Here is a 14,876-nt window from a genome sequence, read left to right as displayed (position 1 = left end):
AAGCCACACCAAATCAGACTAGATTTTGTGGATAATTAGCTGCTGGAGCAATTACCACGGGTTGTGGTACACTCCCTGTCATGAGCAGTTTCAGTATCAGACATTTTCCCTAAGAGAGAGCCTCTAGCACAACAATGTATTGATTCTGGTGAGCTCAAGTAGTGTGTTTATATTATGGATCAAACCAGATGTCCGTTGCAGACATCACCATCACAGATCTACATGCAACCTTTCCTCTGACCTAACTCCCAATTGCTTGTGCACTTCAAGGAGAGCAAGAACCAGACCTTCAACAAAGAGAAGAGACAACAGTGCCAGAAACCTGCAGCATTTTATCAACGTGAATTCTGCCCTTATCCTTCGCTAAATTCCTTTAACAAGTGGAAGCTCCTGTGGATAAGCTGTGGAGACGATACGATTCCCTGACAAGAGGTCTGATGATGGGTCTTGTGCACCAGGTACACTGACCGACCCAGTAATGCTGAGCCATCTCTGCCAGCCATCCCCATCTCTCCAACTTTCCACAGTCAGGCCAAGATTGCACCTCACTTCCTGATATTTAGTTACATCCTGTCAGCTCTGAAGTGAGGCCGAAGTTGTTCTAAAGAATGAAGAGCAGTTGAAGTCAGAAATAGAAACCTTATAAAGTTCAGCACCTGGATCACGTTATGTGTTACACAGCCCACAAGCCAGCACAAAAGGCTGTTTCAAGTCCACTTCCCATGGTCATCTCAATCAGCTAAACATTTTTATTCCACTGAGGAGCAGGTAGTGAAGCTCACCAAGGCAATCAAATGATGTTCCACTCTACACTGCAATGGCGGTGCAACCCTCATAAATAAAGCAAGCGGCTTCCTTGCTTCAGGACAGATCACTTAAACAGGACTCACATCACGTGAACAGAGACTGTAGTGTGGTGTGACATGGAGACTAGTAATTTCAGGACCTTTTGGAATGTGACATTTCACTACAGTACACTGAGTCCATCTCCTCCCAACACTACATGATCCAACATCTTTTAGCTTTACATCTCCATGCTTCAGCTGCAACAATGGAAACACATAGTAGGGCTGGATTTCAAATTGTGTTAAGGCGGTCTCCCATCTATGTAAAATTTTCAGTGCATCTTCAGAAACTCTGTTTCACACCCAAGTTTTAACTGTGACCATCTATTCTAGTGGTGCTAACAGGACAAACCACAGCGCAGCACGAGGAGGGTGCTCTGCTGCCCACACCACTTGCATTACTACTCAGCTCACGCAGGCAAGCCATGAGGCATCTGGAGAAAGGTATACAGCTAACTTCAGAGCATCAGAAGGTACTCGACCAAACACAGAAAGAGGTATTTTAGGGGCAATGCTTGTCAACTTAACTACAGCAGGCAGTGCCTGGCCAGCTGGCCCCAACTGGTCAGCAGTTTGCTACAAGGATACTCCGGGCACACAGCTAGGTGGAAGCATGGCTGGCTCACAGTCCCACATGCTGTCAACAGAACATCCCTCAAATCAAAACACATGGTTAAAGCAAATCTGAAAGAGACAGAAGTCATAACCCCCACCAATGTGACCGCAGATTTTGCATAGAAAAGTGTCATTCAAATCTTCTGTGCCTTTTCTCAGCCAAAATTCCTCTAAAATCTTGTGGCCAGAGAACTTGGAGAAGGTATACTGAGTCACAGACAAGCTTATGGACAAGAAAGAGCACACGTGGAAGGCATGTGTTGTCCGTCTTTCATTTCAGACTGCACTGCACTTGCAACAAACCATTTTAAGGGGGTGTCACTTTACTAGAAATCTATGGGATGGTGATTGCCCCAATTAATCTCCCTGACTCCAGCATAGATTAACTTTTAAGATCAGTTCTCAATATAGGCAATTACAGTTCACCAATTAGGCAATAACACACAACAGTGCATTTCTGAGCAGTTAGAGCACAGACCAGTATTACAAAGCGCGGTCCTTCAGGACAACCGATTGCAACTGAACTATGAGCACAATTATCTTTTGGTTGGTACTTATTATTGCTCTTATTAAATGGAATTTTCAAATAGAGATAAAGAAGTTAGATAAACCTGTACCTTGACCAGACTTTGTGACTCATTCTGAGGAAAGCCCATCATACTCTTATCCGTAACCGCAATGGTGCGAAGATTAATACTTCAGAACCAGAGTTACACCTGAAAAAAGGACTACGACAAGAAGCATATTATTGGTAGACATATACTATCACTGACAGTCAAAAGGAAAGCTCAAACAAATTTTGTAAATCCACTTCATAAAGACGTCAAAAATGTCCAACTTATGTTCCCATACGTCTGAAATCCATTTAGCATTACCTCTATAGTCTGAGTATCAAAGCTGTACTTCTAAGCCCTGATACAAAATTTCCTTACCAAAATACATCCCAGTAGTGACCACTGGGATTTAAGTGACCCTTGAGGAATTCAGAGGACAGGATAATAGCTACATTTTCACTCTTCAGGTTTGACAAGAGGCAATCATACAATCATTCACTCCACATCCCCACCAAACCATACCAGTAAGACACAGCCAAGCGACCACACATTTTCTAATCCATCCTAGAGCTTGGTATTTCTGACACTGGACTTCAGAAAGTAACAACTCAAGAAACATGTATGAAATTTGGGGGATTCCCCTAGTAAGAAGATGGTGGGGAGAAAAAAAAAGAAAAATATACAGAGATGCCAATTACATGGCTTTCTTTGCTTTTCTGACTTTTTTTTGTTTTTTTCTGCAGCTGGTGCAGGAGGCTGCATAACCAGATGCCAGTATTCCATGGTGCTCCAGCAGCCTGATTATCATTCAAAAAAATTCTCTCCTCTTTAGCACTGCATCCTCATATTAAAAATAATGTTCCTGTGCTTAGCCTTCTTATTTTTGGTGTACTAGAAACACATAATCTGTGAGCTGTATGTATATTCAAAAGCACTGTCAAATAAATTATTATTATGGCATGTGTACTTTTCCCTCCTTTTCTGATTTATAATGGATTTTAGCATTGTTAAAACTGCAGTTAGTCCGTCTACAGTCTCATAATTCTTCTCTCAGTCAAATGAAACTACAGTCTTGCAATTTTTAAACCAAATTACTACTAAAATGTGTAGAAATAGGAATTTTAATAAGACTTCTATGTTACAAACATTTTAGCTCAGAAATATTTGGAGTCAGTCTCTGAATAGGATTAGCTTCTGCATATTTTCTTTTAATTTTACATATAAATGAAATACAGGATCTCTCATCATAATTAAATTTGAACTATTCAAGATTATGACTGTGAAAGTACTCTACACGCACATCTACACAGATTACTCAGAAGTCAGTAGATTCTGCAGCCCACAAACAGAACATGCCAACCTCAGAGTCTTCATAGTTCTTCAAACTCTTACTTTCAGAAAAGCTAAAATACAAGCAAGGCATCTGCTGGGCTAGGGAGAAACTCAGAACACAAGCCCCTGCTTGAAGGCTCAGGATTATGCACTTTGTATGTCAGCAGGTAAACTAAAAGTATGCTGTGTTTTGATGGATTTTAAGATCATTAAATTAATGATGATGATCTGACTGATTAGGATAAGCAAGACCTGGGATTTTTCTTGCATCACTAAGGTCAGTAATAGCCCTGCCATTGATTTTAATGAGATGAGGACTAGGCCACTGATGAACTGCAATAAATGAAGGCAAGCCAAATCAGAGTGGAAAGAGGCAAAAGCACAAGCTTGAGTGAAACAAAGGGATTGGAAGATAAATTGAGAACAAAATCAGAAGCAACATTACTTGTCACCAATGGCTGCCCTGCAGATAACCAAAATGGCTCTTTATCTCAACCTAGAATTTCATGTTTGACTTTATGTGCATATGGTTGAACACAAAAAGACACATTTTTCATGATGATGCTACGTACCTGATTATTTGGACACTGTATTACAGCTTACATGTCAGAACAGCTTCCAGCAAGTTCTGAGCTTAGCAAAAGACAGATGGCACCAATCTGAACAAACAGCAATGGGAGACAGAAGCTTTGTTTTAACAAAACAAAACATGGTCATAAGATACTTATTCATCCACAAGGTGCATCTTAGGCAACCTCCTACAAAGCTTCCACTGTCTGCAGCAAACAATTTTCACCCAGATTGAGAAATGCCTGTGTAGGAGAATCCTGCCTAGTTCGTGATACGATTGCATCTAATAATAGTTACAGTGTTGAACTATGAGCTTCAACCACAGCAACTTGCATATTGTGACAAGGAAATAAAATTCCCTATTATGGAAATCCTATATTGTATTTAATTATGTAATTATATTTTATTGTATTAGTGAGTGGTTGGGCACAGTAGCAACTACTGGCATTTCTGCAAATTAGGAGTACAAAATTCATTCTTTCCAATAGTTGATTATTTTCTATGATTCTGCGGGGGGGGTTTCCTAGACTACAGAAATTATTCTATTTTTGTCTTATTTATCCTAAATACTCTCCAGCAACAGTGATCCCCTCTCTTGACACCAAAATTCACAAACACACAAAGAATTTCATCTTAGCAGAGTCAGCGGGCCAAATTAATCCCTAGCATAACCTCTTATTTATGCAAGTGCAGGGTGGTGATGTTTACATCTAAGATGAATTTGACCCACACCAAACTACACCTGCGGTTTGGTTTCATTTTTTGCACCAAGTCAAGTGTTCATAGCACTGCAGAGTGCTTGAATTCAATGCCTGGTCTCAGTGGAAAGTACACAATTTCTAAGCATTAAAGACAAACTTTTACTGAACAAACTGGTGCTACATCTCCCTGGCCTAGTGGTGGGCAAGTAGCACGCTCCACTGTCCTCCCTTTTAGTCTGGAGCAGGCTTTTCCTGAAACTCCCTGGCTTGAGCTAACACCTGCCAGCTGAGATGACACAGAAATGCAGGCAGAGATGGGCAGTACCTCCTTCTTACCTTACCTGCTGCACACACAAAGACATGACACTTTCTCCTTTGGCCAGCACAGCCATGATAGAAATGGGAAATTCATTTCAGCCAGGAACCTTTCAGTAGCAAGGCACATGGAAAAACGGAGATGTTAGGGCTGTTTGACTCCACGAAGGAAAGTGGGAACTAGATCTGTGATGCACAACCTACCGTAAGCATATGCAGCCCCACTTTATGCCACTTAGAGAAACAAAATACCTCTGACATCATGGACAAGCACGTGCTTCAGGGCTACAGAACAGATACAGAAATACAATGCAATAATAAACATGAATATATTTATATATACAAAGCAAGGTACTAACTTGGTAAAACCAAATAAATACTAAATAATATTTTATTCAATCTCTTTTTTCATGCCTTGGCATACAGTCTGTGTTATCATGAACTCTAAAAACAAAAAATGAAATGCAAAGCTGTTTACAAGATATAACATGCAGAGTCCTTCCTCTTCCTGAAATTCTTCAAAATGCAAACTGAAGTAGAGGGATGCAGTGAAACAGGGCTTCATAGGAAAAGTGTATTTTCACAGTGAGAGATACTGACCAGCTAGAGAAGATAGTAACCAACATTTTCAGCTTGGAAATGAATGGTATGTTCTTAATGCTACTCATTATGTGCTTCAGTATGGCTAAATAAGCTTATTTCAGATACACACCATCTCTGCCTTAGAGACCTTCCAAACACACTGTGTTTGGCACTGTGCTCATTTGCTACCTGTATCTGGTGAAAACATGGACAAGATTCAAATGCTCAGTATTTTAATAATAAACATTACTTGCCTATCAAATTCATTTCCACAAAAAATAAAATACTATTCATTATTGTGCTTCTCTCTCTCACCTTCTTTCTTCTGGAGTGAGCCTCACAATTAAATTCTTAGGTTCTGTTCACATTCTCACCACTGGCATGGTTATTGAATCACGTTTACACTGTTCAAAAAACTCATGTTAATCTGGGCACACTATGTTTATCAGATCAATGCATACAAGTTAAGATTGGGTATGCTTTTCATTATAACAGCCTAAAAATCACTTAAAATAACAAAAATAGCAACTTCACTTTACCTACCCTAATACAGATTTCACACAGCCATAACACACATTTGACTTCAGCTGCAATCTAACAGTGGGTGCCTGCAGTTGCTTTTCTTTATCTACGTGACATGATGGCATAGACAGAAATTACTGGATTAGGAAATATTTCATTCCTGAAATGAAGTTAAAGGGTCAGTGTCTAAAATGAGTCATTAGAGATCTCTACTAGGAGATTAAATATTATCTACCAACTGAAAACTAGTGATATAAAATACGTAATTATTCTGCAGTATGTGATTACAGTATATTCTTTGCATCACTTATTTCAGCTTTGTAAGTGGTACCTACCTTTTTACAAAGTAAAAACTACCAGAAGAGATACCTAAAACAGAAATATGCTACAAGAAGCAAACTCACAGTGGGATTACACTGGGGATTTTCCATCTAGAGGTTTCTGGTGTTGAAAAAGGGAGCATGCAGGGATCTTGTTTAAAACTCTGTGGTTAAAACAAACAAAAAAGATCAGAGAAGCAATAAAGATCTCAGTTCTCCTTTAAAGAAAAGCAAAAGAGCAGTTTCTCTCTAAAAAATTTATGAGGCAGAGGAAAAAAATATTACACAACATGTGACAAGCCTTCCTATAACCATATTTTGACATCATCGTTTCAATTAAATAGTCCCACTAACTCTAAAAAGCATCTTAAAATGTAAAAAGGGGCATTATTTAATGTCGAGCGCATAAGAATCCCAGTGGGAAGGACACGGAGCCTGACTGCCTCCTGAAGTATACTGACTGTGGACAGGCACTACTGATACCATTTCAATGTTCAAAGTTGGAATGGTTTACCCTGTTGTCTCATTACTAACATATGATAGACAGATGTAGATAGAAAGATGTAACATCAGCTGTTTATATCTCATGTCTCAGGCATTTCACTCATATCTCTGAACAGATTTATTATTTAGTTGCCTGTTAATAAAACCAGCAGCTTTACCAGTCAGTACTTTTTCCCCCAAGCTTTTGAACTCCACTGAGATTTGGAGGCAATTAACATTCACCAGTAACAGAGCAATCAACACAGGGATATCTAATGGGACTGGACAGAATCCAAAAACAGGTATTAGGATAATAGAGAGTCACTGACATAAGGTTATGATGTTAATTTTGGAGGGGAGATCAACAGTGAGTTTTCAATAGCAGTGTCTGTGATTGCTGTCACATTAACATAACATTCTTTTCTATATGGCTGTCTTCTGAATCTGAAATGTGTTTAAAACTGAAAGCAGCTGACAACATGCAGAATTAACTCTCTATTGCCTATTGCTAAAATGCCTGCCCAACTAAATTACTTACACAATGGTTTCCAAATGCTTTTCCTCAATGAACAAATAAAAATAATAATTTTAAAAATACCAGGAATTACCAGTGGCTGTGCATGGTTCATTTATGACTGCTACATTCAGAGAGAGAGAGAGATCTAGTTAAACATCTTTAGATTAAAGAGCCAGGGATATTCCTGGAAGCAGCAATCATAAGAGGTATGGCTGCTACCTAATCAGCTCTCTAACTAACCAGGTTTAAGCTGCAGGTTGCATTTTTAGAAAGTTGGTCCCAAAAGGGAATCTGAAACACAGAGGTACACATATCAGCTCCAAGGGCATATAGAAGGCAACCCCAAGTGAGTACTGGAGTGTGACAATCCTCAGAAGACTCATATCAAGCCTATGGGTACAGAATCAAAGAGGAAAGCTGAGGATACACAAAGTCTCATCCCATTCCAAAACTTCCTGAAACAAGGCACAAGGTGGTTGCCTCCATCCACAGCCCAGAAACCTCTCCTGAGCTCAGATTTAAGCATATGTCTGCTGTGACAGCATCGCTGCCAGCAGGTCATAGGTGACACCAGTGATGGATGAGTGCTTTCCTTTGGAAGCTGTGTCACCGGGGAGGCAGGCACCCAGGATTTGGGGTGTCAGGAACTGCAATACAAAGGACAGTCTAATTCCATAGTACCATGATTACTCTTAAGGGGCATTCTGGATCTTTCAGATGGGTACTGTTGGGATTAAGTGGCCTTGAAGAGGAGTGAGTGCAGACCTACGCTTCCAGGTTCATTCCGACTGTGTATATGTCACAGCAGTTAAAAGACAAAACCAAGAGGCCAAACCCAGCAGTATTAAACAGAATTGTTATTTTTCACAGATTAGCAGGTCTGAGAAAAAGGCACCATACGAATGTAGCCTCTTCTAAAAACATATGGCATTTGCTATCAGCACCATATGTAGCTTCTGTACTTAGCGAAAGAGCATCCATTCTCGTAACATGTATGCTGTATTTATTAAGTTATGCTGTGCCTTCCATAAACATCCAGTGTTTTTACAACGTTATGTTCTCTATACAAAAGCCACTAGAATTTGCCAAGTAAAAGCTAATAAAAGAACGGAAAGGAACTCAGTGTTTGGCTTATAAGGCTCATTTCACTTTATCCTGCATCCAAATGCAGACATCAGGGGTGGGACACATCAGACATTTCACTCTGCCAGCAAACCAAGAGCAGCATATATAAACTAACTAAAATGACAAAATATTTAGCTTCTCACCATGAAAGGCTGGCACAATAGCATATAAAACATATGGATTACAGAGCTTTACTCTCCTAGTCTGAAGGATCATTTAAAAATTGAAGACATTTACATGGCCTTAGACACACTTCCAATTGAAGGTGTCCATATTTTTACAAAGGCTGATTGTGCAGCCAGTTCACTGAAGGACCAGACTCCTAATGATAAATGATAATGGGAATTAAGATGACTTCTGGTCTTAATTAGAGCTGTGTTTTTATGACGGCCTAAGCTCCACTGAAGCTAACAGCCCCACAACTTCCCTCCCTGTTTAAGTATAGTCCATCTCAGCCCTGTAGACACTTCATTGCTATTCCCAACAGGAATCCCCCTGCCTCCTCTCCAGCCCTGCCACCCCACTATAAGCTGGACAAGAGGTGAGGCTTTTGCTCTTCCCTTAAGCTCTAGAAACTGCCAGCCAGGATGGCTCTTTCCTTATGTGGAGCCATTTGCTGATCAACAAATACCCAACCTTACTGGCAGGTTTTGGAGACTCCACCAATATCACAGCATCCCCCAGCTTCTTTCTTGGGAAATGGGGTAGTCTGATGCAAAAACACCAGAAAAATTCAGGTGCACAAAGCTGAGTTGTGTTGGGGACCCTTACATATGTGAGAAGGACACCCTTCAGGTCCCACAGCATCCTGTATCCCACTGGTCAGACAGCATGTTCTAGGTCAGACATTTCACACCTCTCATGACAATTTTCACTATCTCACCCATATCTTGTATACTTTACTAAATGTGTCCTTTCTTGAATGAGACTTGAGCAAGAGAAATTGCTCAGATCCCCTTTTACTATCCACTGTTATTCCTATCTCTTTACTGACCTGTATACCATCCAAAATTGGGGTTTAGTATTTCATGCTTCCGTGTTCCTCCTTTCTCCAAAAGGCCATTCCTATACTTGGAATCATTCTTGAATAGCTCTGTTTTGCAGCCACTCTTATGCAAAAACCAGAACATTTAAACATAAATTATTCAAGAAGTGTCCAGAAAATACTGACTATTGTCAGCCTTGGGGAAAAAAAGTCACTTTAAATATACTCTGTCTTAATACTTTTCCACTGGCATCTGCTGCTGGTCTGAGACATGGTACTAGGTTTCAGAGACCTTTGGTTTTGTAGTATTGGCTATTATGTACTTACATTAATCTCAACCACCAGCTTACCCAGTATTGTGTTTTGAGCAGGGACTCAGGCTGCTCCAAGTCAGGCTATTGCACACAGGCTGCTTCCACAGCTCTAGAGGGGGGAATGTGTGATTTTTTAATTTGTTCCCATGGTAAAAAGTAAAATAACTACTCATTACCTATTTCTCTCTCTCTGTTGCAACAGTTAAATATTTTTCTATGACAGCCACAGAACTAGAAGATTAAAGAGCTAAGTGCAGCCATCCGATTCTTCAGCATGGTCCCGCCACACATCTCAATCACTGGCTTCCCCCAAAGCCACAGTGGTGCAGATTAAAGCGCTTCTGGTCCATGGTAATCCAATCAGAGCTGGAAGGGCTTTAATCTCTGCCATTCTGTAGACAAAGATTCTGGCAAAATGCCTTCCTTATGGTATTTTGAATTCCACCTGGGTTGCAGTGCAGTCTCACTTTGACAGGCATTGGGGCTCTGTATCACACACCCCCCAGAAGGGTGACAATTCCTGCCTTTTCCCTTAAATTAAAAAAGAAGACACAAAACCACATATCCTTCTACATGGACAATAAAGTGTTCCCAAGTTGTATACTGGGAAGCAATGCAAATTCTTCAGACAAAAGAATATTGAGAGAATGCACTTTCTAATATAAACTGGGGACAAAGGGATTTTTATTGTTCACAGTCCCAAAGGATGCCATGCCTAGGTCAGTTGTCCCCTCCTGATATAAGGAAGGAAACCACCATAACCCAGCCACATGGAATGAGGCCATTTCTTTAAAATGGGGTGACAACCAATTGAAATTCTGGAGCAAAACCAAGTCTCTCCAGCCCAGGGAATTTGCATTATGCCCACAGGCTAGCACAAGACTGTTCAAATTCTGCCCTGTCATATAGATAGGATATGGCATGATCTTCCTTGAAATGTTAGATTTATGTACATCTGTTTGTGTCAACCACATTACTTATAAGCAGTGAAGGAAATTTTAGCCAGAAAGGCTGACACAGTCATCCTAAAAAAAAAAAAAAAAAAAAAAAAAGTTTTTTTTTCACTCAGATGGGGTTCTGCAGTATTCACTGTTTCACACTTCTTTTTTTTTTTTTGGGTGGGAAACCACTGATCAGATAAAGGATTTTCAATGCAACCTTAATACTCACATATTATCACTACCTTCACATATCACTCCTTTGGACTTATGCCTGTTCAGTGAGTAGGAAAGGATCACCATGCCTGCTTCTCACAACAGAAAGAGAAGCACAGAAGGAGCCTGTGGTTTTCATTACAGAGCAGTGGGGAAATCTGGGGAGGGAATCAGGAGGGGGAAAGAAAAAAGAAAAAAAAATTGAGAGAAAGAGAGATGAAGTAATGTTATTCTAAAGTCAATACATAAATCTTTAGCTGTACAACTCCCACTTGCATCAAAGGCATTTGCACAGCTAAAACATCATGCATCAAGTTGACAATATAGCCATAAAGATGTGAAATCCAAAGGGGGGGGGGCGGTGTTATGGTTTGGGATTTCTTAAATTTATTTATTTGGAAAATAGGTTTTTAAATTTTTATAACACAAGGTGAAAGCACGAACAACAAGATGATTCCATCAAGCCCACAAAGTTCGGGCCTGGACACCTAAAAGGATTTCTTCCATCTGGCAACTAAGTATGTGTCCCACCTGCTCTCTGACAATGAGCTATTTGCAACATTTAGGCTAAATCTATAGTATTAATCAGGGGTTAAAAAATTCTTAGTCCCAAACCAACCCCCTTCACAAGGAACCTTGACAGCACGGAGCTTAAGAAAAATAATCTAAGATGCCTTTTTCTACGGACACTTCCTAGTGAGGATACAATAGCTGGAAACTTCCCATGCAGCCCACAGTCTTTACACAAGTTGTGCAACCTCCTCAGACCAACTGTCTAAATTTGAGAAGATAGATTTATGTCCCCCAAGCCCAGCCCCAGTGGTAGGTAGGGCCTATAAAGACAGAAGGACAGTGCTGTGCCTAGGCAAGTGGAGCTATAGTTGGGCTACAGAAATCAGAACTGGGATGCTCACTGTGGCTCAGAGAAGCATGACAGCTGGGATGCTTGTTCCCGCTGTCCATCTGGCTGACAGTTGATCCCCTGAACGTTGTGCCAAACAGGCTGGCTACTGGCAGAGTGATCCCATCAGAGCAGTAATTATTGAGTAAGACTGAGGAGAACTGGGTGTCATGTTTAACTACAGCACCACTGCTTCACAAGGTGCAGAGGAACATACTGTGCATATGAACACAGGCATGAGGACCTTTATTTCTCTGCAGAAGTGGAAGAGGAGATTTACCTCACCACATATACTGGGAGCACTGTTACATCACAGGCTTAATATTAGCAACATGTTGCTTGCACCAAAAGACCAAAACTAAGCTTTGTACTCTCCGAGAAAGCTGGGGCAACCGAAAGTTTCTAGTAAGATTTTAAAATCTGTGGCAGGTTATAATAATTGTCTGCTTTCAAGTTATCAAGTCAAGTTTTTGTTAAGTACCAAAAAGGCAGAAATATTGGTCAGCATTATGCTGGTCAGATCATCTAATGACCCACATAGCATTTGTACTCTTCTCAGCTGCTCTCCGCTTCTTGATTATCACTGCCATTAACCATTCCAAGAACAACTGCATCAATGAGCACATTTTTCTGATACGCCTCAAATGTCAGGCAGTATTTCCCTCACATCCAAGATCAGCAGATTTAAAAGCAACCAGGCCATGTCTCAATCCCACTGAAGCCGATGGAGTTACACCAGTTTTGAACAACTGAGCCCGTCCCCAAAGCGTAACAGTCCTCCTATACAATTTTCCTGCTGTCATCCAATGTACTGATACAGGTCTTTCACTGTGACATAAAAATCGACCACATCAGTGAACCAATACTGCTTGCCAAACTTTCAGCAATAATTTGCTCTAATCAATAATTTTCATGTAACATTAACTGGCACCTTTTGCCACTTTTATCTCCACAACTTCCATTATGCAATTTGGCCTATCAATTTACTTTAAAAAGAATGATAATATTTACTATCATGATGAAGAGCTTATTGACAAAGAGGATTTTTCACCTAAGTCAATAAAATACAGATTACTGTTTAAAAATTAAAAGTTCAAAGGAATTGCTTAAGAAGCCAAGACTGTAATAGAAACTTATCAAAGCTAAATAAGCAATAAATAAGACAGTATGAAAACTGTCAGAGCAACTTAGCATCCCCATTCTATTTGTGCTTCATTTTATTAGCTAATCAAAGTGTCATATTATTTCTACTGGCATCTATTTACTGCCATGTAATTTTGATAAGGGCACCATCTGTATTTATAAAAGCATTATCTTAATAGCTGTCTAGCAATCTACAAACATAGGTGATATTTAACTTTTCTAAGGGGATCAATTTTAAACCAGGCAAAAGGACTGATATAAGTCAATATGCTCTGCTAACACACCGAGGGCCCTATCTGGATCTCCTGCTGCCATGTGCCATTATAGCAGCCTTACACTTACACCAAGGAGGTGAATTTGTTTGACATGCTGTGCACTTTTCTTTGCTTTATTAAGATGTACAGCCATGAATTTTGTTTAGCAGGGCTTAGAGCTGCCCAGATTTTAAATCCTGGCAAAAAAAGAAATTGTCACAGAGAACTATTTTGCCACAAAGAAAGTTGGTTTAAGTGATAGCGCTAATTTGGATTCTCTATGAATCAGGATTTTTCCCCTCCTTAAGGATTCTCTAGATAATTTAAGGTTACAATTTTTTATATGGTAAAAAGAGCTTTGTTCCCACCTTTTGCACTCTTATCAGTAGAATGAGGACATCCCAAACGCACCCCAGATCAAGTCTCTCTTATCCCAGAAGTGCCACAACCCCTCAGATGCCTACCTTCTCCTGGCTCCCAGCTCTCACACTTGACAGCAGGGCAACCCAGCTTCACAAAGGAAGAAGTTAAGTAACTTGTAACTAAAACCATGGGACAGGAGATGCTGCTCTGATTCCCTCCTTCCAGAAGAGGATCCAGACCTCAGCTTCCCCAACTTCTGACTGAGTTTCCACACAACACCACCAATATAGTTTTGAAGGTGCAGTGCATGGTACTTTCTGCTTTGGGTGGCCTCAAAGGCATGTAAGAGTCACATTGTGGGCCACTGTGAACAGCTTTGGTACCTTCAGCCTGACTCTTTCTGCCATCACACAGGGGCAACTCCCTGACCGCTCAGCTCTGCACAGCACCCGGTGACACCAGCTGCAGGCTCATGGTTCCTTTGGCACCTTCCTGATAAGGCACTGCCAGTATTACAGCTCAAAACTCTCTCTGAACACCTCTTTCAAAAGACTTGGAACTATGGGCAGCAGAGGAACTTAAAACATCTCATTTTTAAGCAGCCACTGAAGCACAGACTTTCTGCTTACATAGAACAAGGCACCTAAACTCTGAACCTCACACAGGATTTAGCTACAGAAGACTCTGGATTTTGCTTGTTAGTTCTAGCTCTAACCTTTCAGTAAATATGACAGTGAAATAGGAATTTCTGCAAGATTAAATCCTTTGGGATCTCAAATAAATACATCGTCTAAAAGCACAGTTAGGGGGAAAAGAGAAGGAAAATGCAGTCCATGAACTACATGACAATTATGTGTCAAATATTCTTAGACTGATTTTAGTACAATAATTTCTAATACATTTCAGTGCTAATTGCCATCTCCTATTTGACATAATAATTATACATAACTGAATAACTATAAAATTGCTGCCTTATATTGCAAATTGGTAATTATAGAAGTAAATATTAACAACATGCCATATATAAAATAGTGATTTGTATACTGAAATGAATTAGAAATAATTGCAATATGTGATAATTAAAATTATGCAAACATTAGCTATCTAATTGTTAGGTCAATTTTTTTTTTTCATTTAGATTCTCCTTTTAGAGGTCTAGATCATTACCTGAAAATTTTTTAAATGTATAACTCAAAGGCTTTTTTTAAAATCCAAGGGGCAATGAAGACAAGAAATGTGTCCTCATTGAGTCCAAATGGGCATTTGAGGCAATGCTCATAT

The 14,876-nt window shown here is 40.0% G+C and overlaps 1 protein-coding gene across 1 annotated transcript in view; it reads right to left on the bottom strand.

The window, feature by feature from the left end:
- The window catches only part of PPARGC1A (PPARG coactivator 1 alpha), a 368,659-nt gene that overhangs the window by 257,829 nt on the left and 95,954 nt on the right, over positions 1-14,876 (bottom strand). The gene's annotated exons all lie outside the window — the stretch shown is intronic.

Source organism: Pseudopipra pipra, chromosome 4 (genome assembly GCF_036250125.1).
Source record: "Pseudopipra pipra isolate bDixPip1 chromosome 4, bDixPip1.hap1, whole genome shotgun sequence".
NCBI classification, from domain to species: domain Eukaryota; kingdom Metazoa; phylum Chordata; class Aves; order Passeriformes; family Pipridae; genus Pseudopipra; species Pseudopipra pipra.
This window is presented reverse-complemented; position numbering and strand designations above follow the sequence as displayed.